This window comes from Lepus europaeus, chromosome 3 (assembly GCF_033115175.1).
Source record: "Lepus europaeus isolate LE1 chromosome 3, mLepTim1.pri, whole genome shotgun sequence".
Classification (NCBI taxonomy): domain Eukaryota; kingdom Metazoa; phylum Chordata; class Mammalia; order Lagomorpha; family Leporidae; genus Lepus; species Lepus europaeus.
The window spans coordinates 134,064,221-134,084,606 of NC_084829.1; the positions used below are offsets into that span (position 1 = coordinate 134,064,221).

General features: G+C 38.2%; 1 pseudogene; it reads right to left on the reverse strand.

Moving 5' to 3' along the window:
• Positions 1-90: 90 nt before the first annotated feature.
• LOC133756668 (eukaryotic translation initiation factor 5-like) lies at positions 91-5,405 on the reverse strand (annotated as a pseudogene).
• Positions 5,406-20,386: the final 14,981 nt, after the last annotated feature.

Consider the following 20,386-nt stretch of genomic DNA (forward strand, 5'->3'; position numbering starts at 1 on the left):
CTCTCTCTCTCTCTTTCTCTCTCTCTCTCTCTCTCCCCCCCCTCTTCCCTCTCAAATAAGTAATTTTTCAAAACACAATGAGATACAATCTCATTCTTGTATAGAAGGGCTATTGTGAAAAAAAAAAAAACAAGTAAACTCTAATAGGTTGTTGTTGGAAATATAAATTTATTTACTTTTATTTATTTTGAAGGCAGAGATTTTTATTTATTTTGAAGGACAGAAAGACAAAGATCTTCCAACTGCTGCTTTACTCTCCCAATGCCTGCAACAACTAGGACTGGTCCTGGCTGCAGCTCATTAAGGACAGAGGTCCTGCATGGGGAGGATGCCTGTTGCATGCACGGTGACTCCTGTTGTTAATTTAACAATTAACACTCTTATGTATGATGTCAGTGATCACCTGAGGCTCTTGACTATGAAAATGAACTATAAAACTTGTTCTCAAACAGTTCTTTATATTTTCCGGGGGGATGCAAATTGTAAAAATCTTTACTTGTTATAGAGTTGGTCTTCTATATATAAAGTTAATTAAAAATGAATCTTAATGAAGAATGGGGTGGGTGGAGGAAGAGGAGGTGGGATGGGAGTGGGAGTAGGAGGGCAGGGATGGGGGGAAGAACCACTATATTCCTAAAGTTGTACTTATAAAATTTGTATTCATTAAATAAAAAGGTTTCTTAAAAAAACAGTAGAGCAAGGACTCAAAGACTGATACTCCAATACAGGATACGACCATTTCAATGACATCTTAACCACTGTGGCAAATACCTCACTGGAGAATATAATACAACTATTATGGAGGACAGTATGAAACTTCCTAAAGAAGCCAGAACTACCAAGTTTCTCAGCATTCTCACTACTAAGTACACTTCCAAAGAAATGAAATTATATATCAAAGAGTCACCTGCACTCATTTGTTTATAGCAGCACTGTTCACAATGGTTAAAATACAGAAGCGGCTGGTGCCGCAGCTCAATTGGCTAATCCTCCGCCTGCAGTGCCAGCACCCTGGGTTCTAGTACCAGTTGGGGCACCGGATTCTGTCCTGGTTGCTCCTCTTCCAGTCCAGCTCTCTGCTGTGGCCCAGGGAAGCAGTGGAGGATGGCCCAAGTGCTTGGGCCCTGCACCCGCGTGGGAGACCAGGAGGAAGGACCTGGCTCCTGGCTTCAGATCAGTGCAGTGCACGGGCCATGGCAGCCATTTGGGGAGTGAACCAATGGAAGGAAGACCTCTTTCTCTCTCTCTCTCTCTCTCTCTCTCTCTCTCTCTCACTGTCTAACTCTGCCTCTCAAAAAAAAAAAAAAAGATACAGAAGCAACCCATGTGTTCATCGATGGATGGAACAGATAAAGAAAATGTAATGTCATGGGCATTTGGCACAGCATTTAAAGAACTTGTGGTGTGCATTCACAGTGAAATATTATTCCACCACAAAAAATGAATTCCTGTCATCTGTAGCAATAAGGATGGAGCTGGTTTAACACAACACATTCTATCCCAGGTATATGGCTCCTGTTCTACTCTAACCAGAATCTATCAAAAGGCAGTTGTAAACAAACTCTCTCAAATAATATTGCTAGGTTTCAATTCCTTAAAATATCGAGTTAACAAGGCTTTATTTTATCAACTGTAGAATTTCAATGTGAAATTACATACATTTGTTATTAAAGTCTGTGATATGGGTCATAACGAAATAAGGGAATTCTGTGAATCCAATCCTCCAAACAAAGCTTAACCATATGGATTCCCAATTCCCTCAGAGCACTTTTTTCAGAAAGGAATAAACATAACACATTTCCATCTTGAAGATGATTACTCAAATATAGTCAGAACTCAGATCCGGTGAGTTTACATTAGCTCATTGGTCAAGGAATTCTCTCACAGGTCCAAATCTGAAGACCTTCAGGGGCTGGTATAGGCCCTAGTTGCCTGCACTCAGTGGCCATCATCACAGAACTCATGGGTGTCTGCCTAGATTCAAAGAGAGGTAAAAAATATCCCAAATCATTTTTTAACTTTTATTTAATAAATATAAATTTCCATAGTACACTTTATGGATTACAATGGCTTTTCCCCCCATTCTCCCCCAACCTGCATCCCTCCCATCTCCCGCTCCCTCTCCCATTCCATTCACATCAAGATTCATTTTCAATTCTCTTTATATACAGAAGATCAATTTAGTATATATTAAGTAAAGATTTCAGCAGTTTGCACCCACACCAAAACACAAAGTGTAAAATACTGTTTTAGTACTAGTTACAGCATTAATTCACATTGAACAACACATTAAGGACAGAGATCCTACATGAGGAGTAAGTGCACAGTGACTCCTGTTGTTGACCTTGCAAATTGACACTCTTGTTTATGGCTTCAGTAATCACCCTAGGCTCTTGTCATGAGTTGCCAAGGCCATGGAAGCCATTCAAGTTCGCCAGTTCCGATCTTATTTAGACAAGGTCATAGTCAAAGAGGAAGTTCTCTCCTCCCTTCAGAGAAAGGTACCTCCTTCTTTGATGGCACGTTCTTTCCACTGGGATCTCACTCGCAGAGATCTTTCATTTAGGTCTCTTTTTTTTTTTCCCAGAGTGTCTTGGCTTTGCATGCCTAAAATACTCTCATGGACTTCAACCAGATCCGAATGCCTTAAGGGCTGATTCTGAGGCCAGAGTGCTATTTAGGGCAACTGTCATTCTATGAGTCTGCTGTGTATCCTGCTTCCCATGTTGGATCGTTCTCTCCTTCTTAATTCTATCAGATAGTATTATCAGACACTGGTCTTGTTTATGTGATCCCTTTGACTCTTAGACCTATCTGAGCCATCGAATGTGAACTGAAATTGATCACTTGGACTAGTGAGATGGCATTGGTACATGCCACCTTGATGGGATTGGATTGGAATCCCCAAGCACATTTCTAACTCTACCATTTGGGGCAAGTCCGTTTGAGCATGTCCCAAATTGTACATCCCTTCCCTCTATTATTCCCACTCTTATATTTAACAGGGATCACTTTTCAGTTAAATTTAAACACCTAAGAATAATTGTGTGTTAATTATAGAGTTCAACCAATAGTATTAAGTAGGACAAAAAAATACTAAAAGGGATAAAGTATTAAGTTGTTCATCAACAGTCAGGACAAGGGCTGATCAAGTCATTGTTTCTCGTAGTGTCCATTTCACTTCAACAGGTTTCAGACAGGGATGCCCACTCTCACCACTGCTATTCACTATAGTGTTGGAAGGGTTTTTTTTTCCTTTTGGTTTGTTTTATTTTATTTTATTTTATTTTATTATTTTTGACAGGCAGAATGGACAGTGAGAGAGAGAGAGACAGAGAGAAAGGGCTTCCTTTGCCATTAGTTCACCCTCCAATGGCTGCCACAGCCGGCACGCTGCGGCCAGCACACTGCGCTGATCCGAAGGCAGGAGCCAGGTGCTTCTCCTGGTCTCCCATGCGGGTGCAGGGCCCAAGGACTTGGACCATCCTCCACTGCACTCCCGGGCCATAGCAGAGAGCTGGCCTGGAAGAGGGGCAACCGGGACAGAATCTGGCGCCCTGACCAGGACTAGAACCCAGTGTGCAGGCGCAGATAGGCAGAGGATTAGCCTGTTGAGCCACAGCGCCAGCCAGTTCTGGAAGTTTTAACCAGAGCCATCAGGCAAGAAAATGAAATTAAAGAGATACAAATTGGGAAGGCAGAAATCAAACTATCCCTCTTTGCAGATGATACAATATCCCAGATCTTATACCAAAATGGAGGCTCTGACTTTGAAACATGCTTTTAACCTTATTTAACATTGAGAAAAAAAATCAAGTTTGAAACACAGTAACACTTATTTTGAAAAGATAGCAACCAAAATCTAGAAAGTTTAAGCTACATGGTTCAAGTAGAAAAGGCATTGAAAAAAACCATAGTATTTGGGAAAATACACCAACTCAATGTTCTCGTCTTCATCACCAGAAGATTCTTCTTATGCCTCCTTCAGCCATTTAATAAATGGTTCTGCTTTGACATGAATCTTTGGCAATGTTTTTAAGATTTATCGATTTATTTGAAAGAATTACACAGAGAGAGAAGGAGAGGGAAACAGAGGAGGGCGGGTCTTCCATCCACTGGTTCACTCCCCAATTGGCCTCAACGGCCAGAGCTGCACCAATCCAAAGCCAGGTGCTTCCTGTGGGTCTCCCACATGGGTACAGGGGCCCAAGGATTTCTGCCATCTTCTACTGCTTTCCCAGGCCATGGCAGAGAGCTGGATCAGAAGTAGAGCAGCCAGGACTCAAACTGGCACTCATATGGGATGCCGGCACTGCAGGTGACAGCTTTACCCACTTTGCCACAGTGCCAGTCCCTGGCAAGTTCTTTTGAGATGTATTTCTTAGAAGCATTTTCCAACCACTTGATGATGTCCTCTTCTTCTTAAAGGTATGCATTATACATCTCCTTCGAGGTATGTGGAATCTTGGAGATGAGATGAGCTTGATGCATTGCTACCACACACACTCCAAACTGAAGAAATTACCATCGAGCTTTTTTGTCGTTGTCACAAAATATTGGGAAATGGTGCCTGTATTTCTTAATTGGGTCTCTAATCTTCTCATTAAAAAGAACCTATGCCAGAACAAGAGGACCCACAACTTTTACATCCAGTATTTCTGTGTCAGCAACAATTTCCTTGTCAAAGGAGTCAATAACACCCTCTTTCTTTTTCTTAACAAAATCTTCTACAGTTCTTTCCATATCATCACTGAGCATCAGAACTTTCACCTGGTCACTGATTTCATCCATTCTGCACCTTTGAGCTTCCTCAGTCGTATCCTCCCTCCAGTCATCATTGTCCTCCTCTTCCTCAGTATGTGGAGGACTGATTTCACTCTATGGTGAAAGTGGTGTTTCACTGCTGGATACAGAGCCATTTTCCTTGTCTTTGCCCTTCTTGCTTTTCTTTTCCATTTCTTTCTTTCCTGTACCACTGTCATTGTTCTCAGGTAAGTTTTTGAGAATGAAAATGTAGAGTTTATGATGTGTGAATCATGCTTCGATAGCCACAGGCTTTACAAGAATTACCTGTTGTTTGCTTCTTTGGCTCGACATGCAGATCTGTTTCAGGATTCTTACACTCAGGATAGAGAACAAACTTTTTAATGAATCCATCCAACATATCTTGCAGCTTATTTGCCTCATGAGATCCATCGACAATATAACAGTCATTGTTAACGTCAAACTGGGTCTGTACTCCCAGCTTACAACCAAAATACTTGGTGGAATATGTTGGAGGCCTTTGCAACACCAACCATATTGATTATAACTGTTGATTCCATCTCCTTTGCCCTCAACCTTGGCAATCAGATATTGAAATGATAGAACTGGTGTGACACACTGCGGTTGACATTGACAGACATTTTGCCTTATTAGTGACTTTGTCATTAGGATGAAGAGATCTTTATTGCACATTTTTGGTATCTTCTGTCTGGAGAAAAAGGGATGACATAAACAACTGCAAGAGTTTGTGGACTCAGATATGAAAAATTTTCACCACTGGGACTGTAAGCTCCTTGCTTATATGCTATGTGTCCCCAGCACAGGTATTCAGGTACCAATGGCTGTGCAACAGCTCTCTGGAATGTTCTCGCTCTGACTGAAGTAGAGATACCCTTACAAGTTGATTTCACTTCCTCTTGAGAGGGATTGCTAGGTGAAATGGTAGCTCTATTTTTATTTCTTTAGGACTTTAAGCTGTTTTACACAATGGCTATAACAATCTGTATACACCCTTAGTGTATAAATGTTCTTCACCAAAACTTGTCTTTGTGGTAAAAGACATCCTAAAAGATGGGATATGACATCTCATTATGGTTTTGATTTGTGTTTCCCTGATGATTAGTCAAGTTGAGTGCCTTTTCAAATACCTATTAGCCATTTTATGACTCTATTGGAGAAATGTCTATTTCAGGTCCCTTGCCCATTTTTAATTTGGTTTTTGGGGTTTTTTATTTAATTGAATTGTATGAGTTCCTTATATGTTTTGGATATCACCTGCTTGTCAGATACATGGTTGCAAATATTTTCTCCTAATCAATAGGCTGCCTTTTCCAATAGTTTTTCAGCGGGAATCCTGGGAGGAACAGCCTAATGCATCGACTTAAATCTGTTTTCATCATTTATTCTCCTCATTCCAAATTTCTGTACATTGAACACTAAATTGAATTCATCAATCTTTTCTGCTTTGGATATATTTGCTACATTTTTCCTTTAAGTGACCCCTGTTATCCTGAAGCAGTAACATTCAGCTTTTTTTCCCCCAAATTAAGTTTTAGAGGGCCATTTATCAGGTGCATATTAGAGGATAGTGTGGTTTTTTTAAAAATTCCATTTGCTATATGCTGTTTGTGATCTTTACACAGAACTTTCATTTGTCATGGGATTTAGCTCTCAGCTGTGTTTAGTTTTTAGGTCTTGAGAACAAGTCAATCCATATGCAGACACCTAATGATATAATTTATGCAGTGCAAAAGACTTGACTGCCCTCTATCCACATCTCTGTAGACAAGTTCTTTGAATGTAGTAATGGGTAACAATATAAAAAAAAATACCTCTTGGCAAACCTCAAACTTTCATAAAAAAAAGAAAGAAAGAAAACTCTATAGCTTAAAGACATTTGGCACAGTGTCAGAATCTGCTCGAATATTCATTTATCTGACACTAGCCCAAAATAACCAATGTCCCAATGTGTCTGTTGATTTGTTTTGAATTCTATTCAAAACTGAAATGTTAGAGACTGGTAACACTAAATCCCATGAAATGGAAAAAAAAAAAGTGCAACAAATGTGACCAAGAATCAAGGCAGAGTCTCCGTAGAAGTTTCTTCCTAGCTATGTGAAAACATAATTATAAAGTAAAAAATTATCTCCTCTCTTCTTTTTAGGAATATCCATATGATTGTAAAATAAGTAAAAATGGGTCAGAGAATCAGCTAGCATTGTTTTACTGTCAAGTTGCTTCTAGTTTGCTTGAATAAGTACTAATTAATTCTAAAATTTGGATCTTACTTTATCCTATTAATATTTATCTTGGGTTTGGAATTGTGGTATAGCAGGTGAGGCCACCACCTGTGATACCTGCATCCCATATGGATGCCAGTTTGAGTCCCAGATGTTCCACTTCCAATCCAGGTCCCTGCTAATATCCCAAAGAAGGCAGCAGAAGATGGCCCAAGACCTTGGGCCCTGCACCCACATGAGAGACCTGGAAGAAGCTCCTGGCTCCTGGCTTTGGTCCAGCCCAACCCTGGCCATTGCAGCCACCTAGGGAGTCAACAAACAGATGGAAGATCAGACTCTCTCTCTCTCTCTCCCCCCCCCCAGTTGTGTCTTTCAAATAAATAAATGAGTCTTTTTAAAAAGATTTATCTTGGCCTTTAAAATTTGAATTTGATACTTTGTCAAACATTTTGCTTTGAGAAAGACCCTGAATGTTCCAAGCTCTTATTCAAATAGCAGTTTTCCCTATATTCATTTCAATTTCTTTTATTGTTTTTCCTATTTACAAAAGAAATCTGTTATCATTAACTTCTCCTTACATGATTGCAGCTAATGTCTGAAATGTTGATTATAATTAACTTTCCATATTCATAAAGTAAGAAGCAAACATTTTTGAAAGTATATTATGCTCTCTGAAGTTTAGTAAACTCATATTTACATATATTATATACCTCCAACTAGCTATTTTACAGATTAATTCATAATTAACTAAAAAATATTTTCTTCTTTAGATGAAGTAAAAAAGCCTCATAAAACTACACACAATTTTGGCTACTAATGTTTTTATCAAAGTTCAATATAAATAATTTCTAGATACCCATCATAAAACCATGCTGAAGTATGGACTCTGATACTATGAGTTAATATTGAAATTATAGTGATTAAAATATGCTCATGAAAAAAATTGGGATGCCACCAAAAACCAATTAACCAACTTATACATGAAAGTATGCATCTCTCCAATGAATATTAAATAAATGGCATTTTTAAAAAGATTTATTTATTTGTTTAAAAGTCAGACTTACTTAGAGAGAGGGAGAGACAGAGACAGAGAGAGATTGTCCATCTTCTGGTTCACTCCCCAGATGGCTGCAATGGCCTGGGCTGGGTCAGGCCAAAGCCAGGAGCCAAGAGCTTCTCCCAGGTCCCCCACATGGGTAGCAGGGGCCCAAGCACATGGGATAACTTCTGCTGCTTTTCCCTGGCCATTATCAAGGAGCTGTATTGCTATGGAACAGCCTGGACATGAACTGACACCCATAGGGGATGCTGGCATCGCAGGTGGCAGCTTTTCCTGCTATGCCACAGCACCAGCCCCATAAATGGTATTAACTATGAAGTGAACGAAAGGTTATCTAAGGGCATACCTCATAAACATGTAATTATAAAGATGGATTTACTTTGTAAAAGTCAACTAATAGAGTATTAAAATGCTTATTTGTCTTCTGTTAACCCAAGATCAATCTCTGGCAGTGAAAAATGAAACAAAAATTGCAATCTCTTTATTGCCCTAAATTCCTACCTCCCCAGTAGTGTGAAATGGACATCAATAATTGTGTCTCTTATACTAGACTTCTCAAACATTTTTGACAACAATCTACAAGAAATACATTTTGCATTGCAACCCAGTATGGGTGCATGCAGCACACATATACAATAAAAATTAAAATAAAATAATCCCTATATTAACAACTGTTGATATACACATTTTCTCTATTATTTTATCCTGTTATGTTTTGAGATGCTGTTTTCATCTTAGTTTCATGACATCAATGTGTCATGATCACAGTTTGAAAGCACTGTCCTAGAGCGTATCTCACCGAGTCACTGTCAAGGGCCCATCGGAGAAGATCAGAGCAATTCAAAGATGGTACAGAGACCAGAAACAGAGTCTTCTCACATTAGATCAAAGTCAGAGATGACAATCACCTTTTTTCTCTTGCTAATTTTCCCAGATTCTCCGGGTTTAAACATGCTTTTGTATTTAATGCTGGCAGGAGCATATTTGCTAAGAGTTATCCTTGGCTCTTGCCTCTCTTTTATTTCCTTCATTCAATATTTCACCAACTCTTCTGTAACATCTCTTGGACTTTTCCTTCATTTTCTATTACTTTTGTCATCACTCTAGCTCAGGACCTCATCAATCTAAGCTAAGATCATTGCAGCAACCCCAGGCTGCTCACCCATCTGGGGCTGCTGTAAAGTTTGTCATTGTAGAGCATTATTCCAATTGTCATTTTCCCTGATTTTACATAACTCCATAATGATGCTGTACTTCCTATCATGAGGAGAGCAAAGGGAATTGATTTGTGTGGAATATTTATTTTGTAGCTGGAGTTGGGGTATGTTCTGTTCTATTCAGTATTATTCTTCATTCTAAAAGCTATCCTATAACCTGGATAATTATTAGTGTCTCCTTAGTAATTCATAAAGAGACAGTGATAATTATAACTTGCTAAAAAATTATACACTCCATATGTGTTAACTCCCTAAGCTACAATAACAACTGACAATAAACTTAGGCAATAAATACTACAAACCACAAATACAAATACAAACTTATTACCTTACAGTGTTGGATGTCAGAATTGTCATTGAGCTAAAATTGTGGTGCTGGGCAATCTTGCATTCCTTCCCAGAGCTCTAGGGAGGAATCAGTTTCTAGCCTTTCCAGCCACTAAGGGATGCCCACATTTCTTAGCTCGTGCTCATCTTCCATGTTTAAAGCCATAAATCGCATCTCTGAACTTTGAGGTCACATCTCCTTTGCTTACTCTCCTGTCTCCCTCTTAGTTCTTTATAAAGCATTGCAAGGACACTTGTGACTCTTGTGATTACCTTACACTCACAGAAACAACCCAAGGTAATCTTCCTGTCTCAAGATCCTTAACTTAACCACTTTTGCAAAGACAATTCTGCCAAATAAGGTAACATTTACAAGTGCCAGAGAGGCTAGGATCTGATATCACAGGGGCAATTATTCAGTCTCTGGAAGTAGAATAAACATTCTCTTGAAGGGTACATGGAACATTCGTGTACACAGATCACATTATGTCCCATAAAGCTACTGAATAAATTTTTTAAAATTGGAACTATACAAAATATATTTTCTGAACACAAGGAAATTAAACTAGAAATCAATAAGAGAATATTTGAAAACAATGTTCTATTGAAAATTATACAATGTTAAAAAATAAATCACAAGATTAAAAAGGAATTTAATTGCATGAAAATAAAATGAAATATACCAAAATTATGGCATAAAGCTAAAGTGCTACATTAAATGCATATATTACATTTTTAAAAATCTCTACAAAACATTCATCCATATTTCCACCTTAAGAAACAAGAAAAAGGGGAAATTTCAACTAAAAGTTAAGTAGTGGAAAAGAAATGTTGATTGTTAGATCATGAGGCAGGCATTATGGTGCAATGGGTTAAGCTGCCACTTGCAAGGCCCACATTTCATATCACTGTGCCTGGGATGGAGTCCTGCCTCTGTTTCTGATGCCAGCTCCCTGCTAATGTGCCTGGCAGGCAGCAGATGATGGTCTGACTACTTGAATTTCTGCCACCAACATGAGGAAACTAGATGGAGTGTCTCCTGGCTTCAACCTGGTTCAGCCCTGGCTGCTGTAGGAATTAGGAATAAACCAGAGGACAGAAGATGTATCTCTCTCCCTTTTCTCTCTGTCTCTCTCCCTCCCCCTCTTGTCTTCTCTCTCACTTCTTCCCTCTCTCTTTCTCCCTCTACCTTTACTTCTGTCACTCTGATTTTCAAAAAAACAGGTAACTTGAAAATGACTATCCTAAGTCAAATATTTTATGTCTTCAACAGCCTACTTTGAGGATTTATTCCTGTTGATCCAAAGATGTGTTTCTACCCTTTGGCTAAAATAAAAACCTTTCCAAAATTTATATAATTTTGGCTACTGAAGATTATATCAAAGTTCATTATAGATAAAATCTAGACCATCTGTTTAAATTATCCATAATAAAACCATATTTTAATTACATAGAATAAACTCATATAAAATGCCTAGCACAGCCAAAACAATTGTTTAAAATAAGAATGAATTTGCAGGACTTAAACTATCTGATTTCAATACAAATTGTAGCCATCAATAGATTCTGAGAGTAACATAAAGACATACAAGTGTGCATGCATTTCAAATTTTTTACACCAAAGTAAATTTATGATTTAATTTAGTTTTCTCACAAACCTTTTGAAGTATCCTTGTATATGCAAGATAGACATAAAAATTAACGGAAATACAGTGCCAAGTCAAAATTAACTTTAAGCAAAGGATGCAAGAAATTTTAATGCAGAAAGAAATGTCTGTTCACTACATGGTTCTGTTAACTATGGAATAACATAGGTTTAAAAAGAACATAGGTACTTTTTTTACACCAATCACAACCCAAAATGAATTGTAGTCCTATATGAAAAAATCAAAACTGTAAAACTCATACAAGATAATGTAAGGACAAAATCTTTATGATCTGAGAGTAGGTAAATATTTCTTATATAATAAACAAAAAGCATGAAAATGCTGATAAACTTCATTTGAATAAAAATGTTAAATGTCTTCTCTTCGGAAAATATTATTAAGAAATTGAATACCAACTAGAGAATGGAACAAACATTTTCAACACATATTTCCTACAAATAAGGTCAATACATTTAACAAGAACAAGAGCACCTCTTCAAATTTTTAGATAAATAAATAATTTTGTATATATGTTTGTATCATGTAATATTTGAAACACCTGTATACTGACACATTATACATTGTTTACCTAAGGTTCAAATTTACCTGTTTGCTCTGTATTTTATCTGGAAACCCTGCTTTAAAAAAGTGTATTCAGTATACATTGCAATTATTCTTTTTTTAAAACTTTTATTTAGTAGATGTAAATTTCCAAAGTACAGTTTGTGGATTACAATGGCTTTTTTCCCCCCATAACTTCTCTCCCACCCACACCCCTCCCATCTCCTGCTCCCTCTCCCATTCCATTCACATCAAGATTCATTTTCAATTCTCTTTATATACAGAAGATCAATTTAGTATATATTAAGTAAAGATTTCAACAGTTTGCACCCACACCAAAACACAAAATGTAAAATACTGTTTGAGTACTAGTTACAGCATTAATTCACACTGAACTACACATTAAGGACAGAGATCCTACACAGGGAATAAGTGCACAGTGACTCCTGTTGTTGATTTAACAAATTGCCACTCCCACAGGAGTCACTGTGTACTTACGTCTCATGTGAGATCTGTCCTTAATGTGTTGTCCAATGTGAAGTAATGCTATAACTAGTACTGAAACAGTATTTTTACACTTTGTGTTTCTGTGTGGGTGCAAACTGATGAAATCCTTACTTAGTATATACTGAATCGATCTTCCGTATATAAAGAGAATTGAAAATGAAAAAAAAAACCTTGGTTTTAAATTGGAAATTGCATAGAAAATTAATCAATTTTTAAAAAATATCATGTAGGATCTCTGTCTTTAATGTGCTGTACATTGTGATTTAATGCTATAACTAGTACTCCAACAGTATTTTTCACTTTCTGTTACTATGTGGGGGCAAACTGTTGAAATCTTTACTTAATATATGGTAAAGTGATCTTCTGTATATAAAGAGAATTGAAAATGAATCTTGATGTGAATGGGAGGGGAGAGGGAGCAGTAAAGGGGAGGGTTGGGGTAGGGAGGGAAGTTATGTGGGGGGAGCCATTGTAATCCATAAGCTGCACTTTGGAAATTTATATTCATTAAATAAATGTTTAATAAAAAATAAATTTAAAAAAAGTTGCCACTCTTGTTTAAGGCATCAGCAATCTTCCCAGGGTCTAGTCATGAGTTGCCAAGGCCATGGAAGCCCCCTGAGCTCGCCATCTTTGATTTTATTTCAACAAGGCCATAGTCAAAGTGGAAGTTCTCTCCTCACTTCAGAGAAAGATACCTCCTTCTTTGATGGCACGTTCTTTCCACTGGGATCTCACTCACAGAGATCTTTCATTTAGGTCATCTTTTTTTTCTTCCCAGAATGTCTTGGCTTTCCATGCCTAAAATACTCTCATGGACTCTTCAGCCAGATCCGAATGCCGTAAGGGCTGATTCTGAGGCCAGAGTGCTATTTAGGACAACTGCCATTCTATGAGTCTGCTGTGTATCCTGCTTCCAATGTTGGATTGTTCTCTCCCTTTTTAATTCTATCAGTTAGTATTATCAGACACTAGTCTTGCTTATGTGATCCCTTTGACTCTTAGACCTATGATTATGGTCTATTGTGAACTGAAATTGATCACTTGGACTAGTGAGATGGCATTGGTACATGCCAACTGATGGGACTGTATTGGAATCTCCTGGCACATTTCTAACTCTACCATTTGGGGCAAGTCCGTTTGAGCATGTCCCAAATTGTACACCCCTTTCCTCTATTATTCCCACTCTTATATTTAATAGGGATCACTTTTCAGTTAAATTTAAACACCTAAGAATAATTGTGTGTTAATTACAAAGCTCAACTAATGGTATTAAGTAGAACAAACAAAAATACTAAAAGGGATAAAGTATTAAGTTGTTCATCAACAGCCAGGACAAGGGCTGATCAAATCATTGTTTCTCATAGTTTACATTTCACTTCACCAGATTTCCTATTTGATGCTCCATTAGTTGTCACAAATCAGGGAGAACATATGATATTTGTCCCTCTGGGACTGCCTCATTTCACGCATCATGATGTTTTCCAGATTCCTCCATCTTGTTGCAAATGACCAGATTTCATTGTTTTTGACTGCTGTATAGTATTCTATAGAGTACATGTCCCATAATTTCTTTATCCAGTCTACTGTTGATGGGCATTTGAGTTGATTCCAGGTCTTAGCTATTGTGAATTGAGCTGCAATAAACATTAAGGTGCAGCTTATGTTTTGCCAATTTAATTTCCTTTGGGTAAATTCCAAGGAGTGGTATGGCTGGATTCTATGGTAGGGTTATATTCAGCTTTCTGAGGAATCTCCAGACTGGCTTCCATAGTGGCTTAACCAGTTTTCATTCCCACCAACAGTGGGTTAGTGTCCCTTTTTCCCCACATCCTCACCAGCATATGTTATTGGTAGATTTCTGAATGTGAGCCATTCTCACCGGGGTGAGGTGAAACCTCATTGTGGTTTTCATCTGCATTTCCCTGATTGCTAGTGATCCTGAATATTTTTTCATGTGTCTGTTGGCCATCTGGATTTCCTCTTTGGAAAAATGTCTATTGAGGTCCTTGGCCCATCTCTTAAGTGGCTTGTTTGTTTTGTTGTTGTGAAGTTTCTTGATTTCTTTGTAGATTCTGGTTATCGACCCTTTATCTGTTGCAAAGTTTGCAAATATTTATTCCCATTCTTTCGGTAGCCTCTTCACTTTCCTGACTGTTTCTTTTGCAGTAAAGAAACTTCTCAATTTGAACCAATCCCAAATGTTAATTTTGGCTTTGACTACCTGTGCTTCCATGGTCTTTTCTAAGAAGTCTTTACCTGTGCCTATATCTTGCAGGGTTTCTCCAATATTCTCTAATAATTTCATGGTGTTGGGTCATAGATTTAGGTCTTTAATCTATGTTAAGTGGATTTCTGTGTAAGGTGAAAGGTAGGGATCTTGCTTCATGCTTCTGCATGTGTAAATCCAATTTTCCCAACACCATTTATTGAATAGACTGTCCTTACTCCAGGGATTGGTTTTGGATCCTTGATCAAATATAAGTTGGCTGTAGATGTTTGGATTGATTTCTGGTGTTTCTATTCTGTTCCATTGGTCTATTCATCTGTTTCTGTACCAGTACCATGATGTTTTTATTACAACTGCCCTGCATTATGTCCTGAAATCTGGTATTGTGATGCCTCCAGCTTTGTTTATGTTGTACAAGATTGCTTTGGCTATTCGAGGTCTCCTGTGTCTCCATATGAATTTTAGCATCATTTTTTCCAGATCTGAGAAGAATGCCTACAGTATTTTGATTGGTATTGCATTGAATCTATAAATTGCTTTTGGGAGAATGGACATTTTGATTATATTGATTCTTCCAATCCATGAGCATGGAAGATTTTTCCATTTTTTGGTATCCTCTTCTAATTCATTCTTTAAGATTTTCTAATTATCATTGTAGAGATTTTTGACGTCCTTGTTAAGTTTATTTCAATGTATTTGATTGTTTTTGTAGCTATCGTGAATGGGATTGTTCTTAGAAGTTCTTTCTCAGCCATGGCATTGTCTGTGTATACAAAGGCTGTTGATTTTTGTGCATTGATTTTATATCCTGCTGCTTTGCCAAACTCTTCTATGACTTCCAATAGTCTCTTAAGAGAGTTCTTTGGGTCCCCTAAATAAAGAATCATATCATCTGCAAAGAGGGATAGTTTGAGTTCTTCCTTCCCAATTTGTATCCCTTTAATTTCTTTTTCTTGCCTAATAGCTCTGGCTAAAACTTCCAGAACTATATTGAATAGCAGTGATGAGAGTGGGCATCCCTGTCTGGTACCAGAAATCAGTGGAAATGCTTCCAACTTTTCCCCATTCAATAGGATGTTGGCTGTGGGTTTTTCATAAATTGCTTTGATTGTATTGAGGAATGTTCCTTCCATACCCAGTTTGCTTAGAGTTTTCATCATGAAAGGGTGTTGTGTTTTATCAAATGCTTTCTCTGCGTCTATTGAGAGAATCATATGGTTTTTCTTCTGCAGTCTGTTAATGTGGTGTATCACATTGATTGTTTTGCGAACATTGAACCATCCCTGCATACCAGGGATAAATCCCACTTGGTCTGGGTGGATGATCTTTCTGATGTGTTGTTGCATTCTATTGGCCAGAATTTTATTGAGGATTTTTGCATCTGTGTTCATCAAGGATATTGGTCTGTAATTCTCTTTCAATGTTGCATTTTTTTCTGGCTTAGGAATTAAGGTGATGCTGGCTTCATAGAAAGAATTTGGGAGGATTCCCTCTTTTTCGATTGTTGTGAATAGTTTGAGAAGAATTGGAGTTAGTTCTTCTTTAAATATCTAGTAGAATTCAGCAGTGAATCCATCTGGTCCTGGGCTTTTCTTTGTTGGGAGGACCTTTGTGACTGTTTCAATTTCTGTCTCAGTTATGGGTCTGTTTAGGTTTTCTATGTCTTCCTGGGTCAATTTAGGTAGGTTGTATGTGTCCAGGAATCCATCCATTTCTAACAGATTGCCCTGTTTGCTGGCATACAAGTCCTTGTAGTAATTTCTGATTATTCTTTTTATTTCTGTGGTGTCTGTTGTTACATTTCCTTTTTCATCTCTGATCTTACTGATTTGGGTCTTTTCCCTTCTTTTTTTTTTTTTTTTTTTTTTTGGTTAGTTGGGCCAATGGGGTGCCTGGGCTCTGCACCCGCATGGGAGACCAGGAGAAGCACCTGGTTCCTGGCTTTGGATCAGCACAGTGCACCAGCCACAGCGCACTGGCCATGACGGCCATTGGAGAGTGAACCAACAGAAAAAGAAGACCTTTTACTCTGTCTCTCTCTCTCACTGTCCACTCTGCCTGTCAAAAAAATAAATAAATAAATAAATGCAGTAAGGATAGTCCAGCTCTCTGCTGTGGCCCGGAAAGGCAGTGGAGGATGGCCCAAGCGCTTGGGCCCTGCACCCACATGGGAGACCAGGAGGAAGTACCTGGCTCCTGGCTTTGGATCGGCGCAATGCAGCAGCCGTAGCAGCCATTTGGAGGGTGAACCAATGGAAGGAAGACTTTTCTCTCTGTCTGTCTCTATCTAACTCTGCCTGTCAAAAAAAATGAAATTAGCACATGAAAGAATTATCTGTACCCCTATGTGAATTGTAGTTTAATTGACAATAGCTAAGATTCAAATCAAACAAGATGTCCATCAACTGAATGGATTTTAAAAATGTGATATAAATACACTATGAAACACTATTCAACCACTTAAATGAGAGTGAAATCTTTTCTTTTGCAACAAAATATATGCAACTGGAAACCATAAGACTTAGTAAAATAAGCCAGTTCCAAAGAGACAAAAATCATATGTTCTCTCTGATATCTGGCAGTTAGTGTAGAATATAAAAAAATTGCAAATAGAGATAAAATGGACATCTTGTGATATGATTATAGTTTTTAGCCTTCCTATGGAACCATGGTCTTCCCACTTTTTACTTGTTGAATTGTTCGTGGTGAAATAAAACTGTGATTATAGAGGGAATTTAAAATATGTCTTTGAAAAATTAAAGAAAAAAAGGAAGGAAGGAGAAGATTGAGAGAGGGAGTAGGAGAGAGAGGGAATCATCTTAGAACTGTATCTATGAAATACACAAAAATCTGTTCTCTTTATATTAAAAAATGTAAGAGAATATATAAAGGTTTCTTCATGTATCTCTATATGGTAGAAAGACAAACAACACAACAGAAATTGGACAGAGGATATGAAACAAATGAGGAATAAAACAAAGCTTATACAATGCAGGTGGAGATACTTTGTAATTAGTTTGCAGTCTTTTATACAGTTAAACTGATATGACTCCCCAATTTTCTCTCCTCAATGTATACCCATGAGAAATGAAAATGTATGTGAACACAAAGACTCGTAGATGAAGATTCACCATACTTCTATTCATAAATATCAAAAACCCAAAAGAATCCAAATGTCCATCCACAGGAAAATTCCTGATATATTGATACAATTGAATACTGCAAAAAGAAACAAGCTATTCATACCCACAACATAGGTAAACTTCCAAAGCACTCCATGAAAAAGAAGACAAACACAAAAGAGCAGAAAACCCTATTTTATTTACAGCAACTCTTTCCCTCAATAGAAATCTACTTTTAGATTTCAGATAAATGTTTTGCAGAAATGGGCTGGATGGAGATATGGAGGGAAAGAAAGTGGTAAAATTGAATTGTAAGTGTTTGCACTGATGGGATGGCTTAATATTTTGATTGTAGTGATAGTCACACAGTTGTTCAAATGCGTCAAAATGCCTCAAAATGTGCACTTACATGGTTGTACTTTTTCTATGTAAATTATTCCTTAATGAAGATGATAAAAAAGGTGTGAATCATAAGTTATCATAATAATCGGGAAAATAAATGGAATCTTTTCAAATAAGTGAGACAGCATTTGATTTAGTCAAATAAAAGGGTGAAATGAAATATGGCAAGGGGCCAGTGCTATGGCATAGTGGATAAAGCCACCGCCTGCAGGTCCAGCATCCCATTTGGGCGCTGGTTTGAACTCCGGATGTTCCACTTCTGATCCAGATCTCTGCTATGGCCTGGGAAGGCAGTAAAAGATGGCCCAAGTGCTTGGGCCCCTACACCCATGTGGGAGACCAGGAAGAAGTTCGTGGCTCCTGGCTTCAGATTGGCCTAGCTCCAGCTGTTGCAACCAATTGGGAAGTGAACCAGTGGATGGAAGACCTCTCTCTCTTTCTCTCTTTCTCTTTCTCTCTGCTTCTCCTTCACTCAGTGTAACACTGACTTTCAAATAAATAAATAAAGCTTAAAAAAAAGAAAGTATGACAAATAAGAAATAATGTTGCAGAAACCATTCCTAAATGTGACAAACGAGTTCATTGTGGATAATTGGAGCAAAATGACAGCTGAGTAAAATGCTCCAGTGACCATCTCCTTACAGGCACAACAAACTGGACTGCTACTCATCCACCAAGTCACCTTCATAAGCACTAGGGTGACAGATAAAAAAAAAACTGTGTTGTGTGTTCCTGGTTTATTTATACTAATAAGAAAAGTTGCATTGAAGAAGCAGGAAGAAAAGTTTTGCCTAGTCACCCCTCCCTCAGCTCCAAATTAAGCAGTCCTTAAACTTGAACTCTAGCGTGAGACCCTCTGTGACAAAATTTAGAGTCAGACAGGGCCCCTAGGTCTCTTCCCCCAGTCCTGTATCCGCAGACTGAAGACTTGAGTCCTCTATATTCCATATTGGAGTACCAATTTGATTTCCAGCTGCTCTGCTTCTGATCCAGCTTTCTTTTTTTTTTTTTTTTTTTTTTTGACAGGCAGAGTGGACAGTGAGAGAGAGAGATAGAGAGAAAGGTCTTCCTTTTGCCGTTGGTTCACCCTCCAATGGCCGCCGCGGTAGCGCGCTGCGGCCAGCGCACCGCGCTGTTCCGATGGCAGGAGCCAGGTGCTTCTCCTGGTCTCCCATGGGGTGCAGGGCCCAAGCACTTGGGCCATCCTCCACTGCACTCCCTGGCCACAGCAGAGAGCTGGCCTGGAAGAGGGGCAACCGGGACAGGATCGGTGCCCCAACCGGGACTAGAACCCGGTGTGCCGGCGCCGCAAGGCGGAGGATTAGCCTAGTGAGCCGCGGCGCCGGCCTGATCCAGCTTTCTGTTTTTGTACCTGGGAAGGCAACAGAAAATGGCCCAAGGACTTGGGCTCCTGCTATCCTGGTGGGAGAACAGGATGGAATTCCTGGATCCTGGCTTTGGCCTGACCCAGAGCTGACTGTTGCAGCCATCTGAACAGTGAACCAAGAGATGGGAGATCTCTCTCTCTCTCTCCCTCTTGCTTGCTCTGTGTCGCACCCTCTCTCTGTTACACTGCCTTTCAAATAAAAAATCTTAAAAAATGAAAATATGTACCAAAAGAAAATTTATTGAAAACTTAAAATGGAAATATTTTAGAACATGGAGATGGATATTCATCCAAGCAAAGTAAGTAACTGATCAAAAAATTTGATTATTCTAAATGAATATGCATCTAATAATATGATCTAAAAGTATTAAAAAATGAACACACCTAGGAGATAGTGATAGGACAATTATTTAGTTAGAGATATAAATAGATATTTGTCTTGATTCTAAAGGCAAACAAAAATACAAATGTGAATACCATGATTACTAATCTCACATTAATAAAAAGTGTATATGAAATTTCTTTTTTGAATTTCTTGTGAATTGTTCATAAAACTACCACACTCTGGGCCACATAAAATCCAATATTTTCAAAAGTTCAAGATTAACAAAGTCCTCTAACTATAATGTAACTTCAAAATTAACAATCAGTAATAGTAAGTGACAAGAAAAAAAATACCTTAGAAAATATGGTACTATATTAATCAGTGTTCAATACAGGTTGCAGAACCAGTGAGTTATGGGATAAGGATTTATTACAGGGATTAGACAATAAACCCCTGTGGGAGGAAGTAAGGAAGCAAAATATCATTTAAATCAGATTGTGAAAGGAAGTTTCCTGAGAAAGTCTATGGGAAACTGTGTCTCTACCACCTCTAGAAATTCACAGCCAAGCATCTGGGGGTCAGCATGGGATTTCTATGA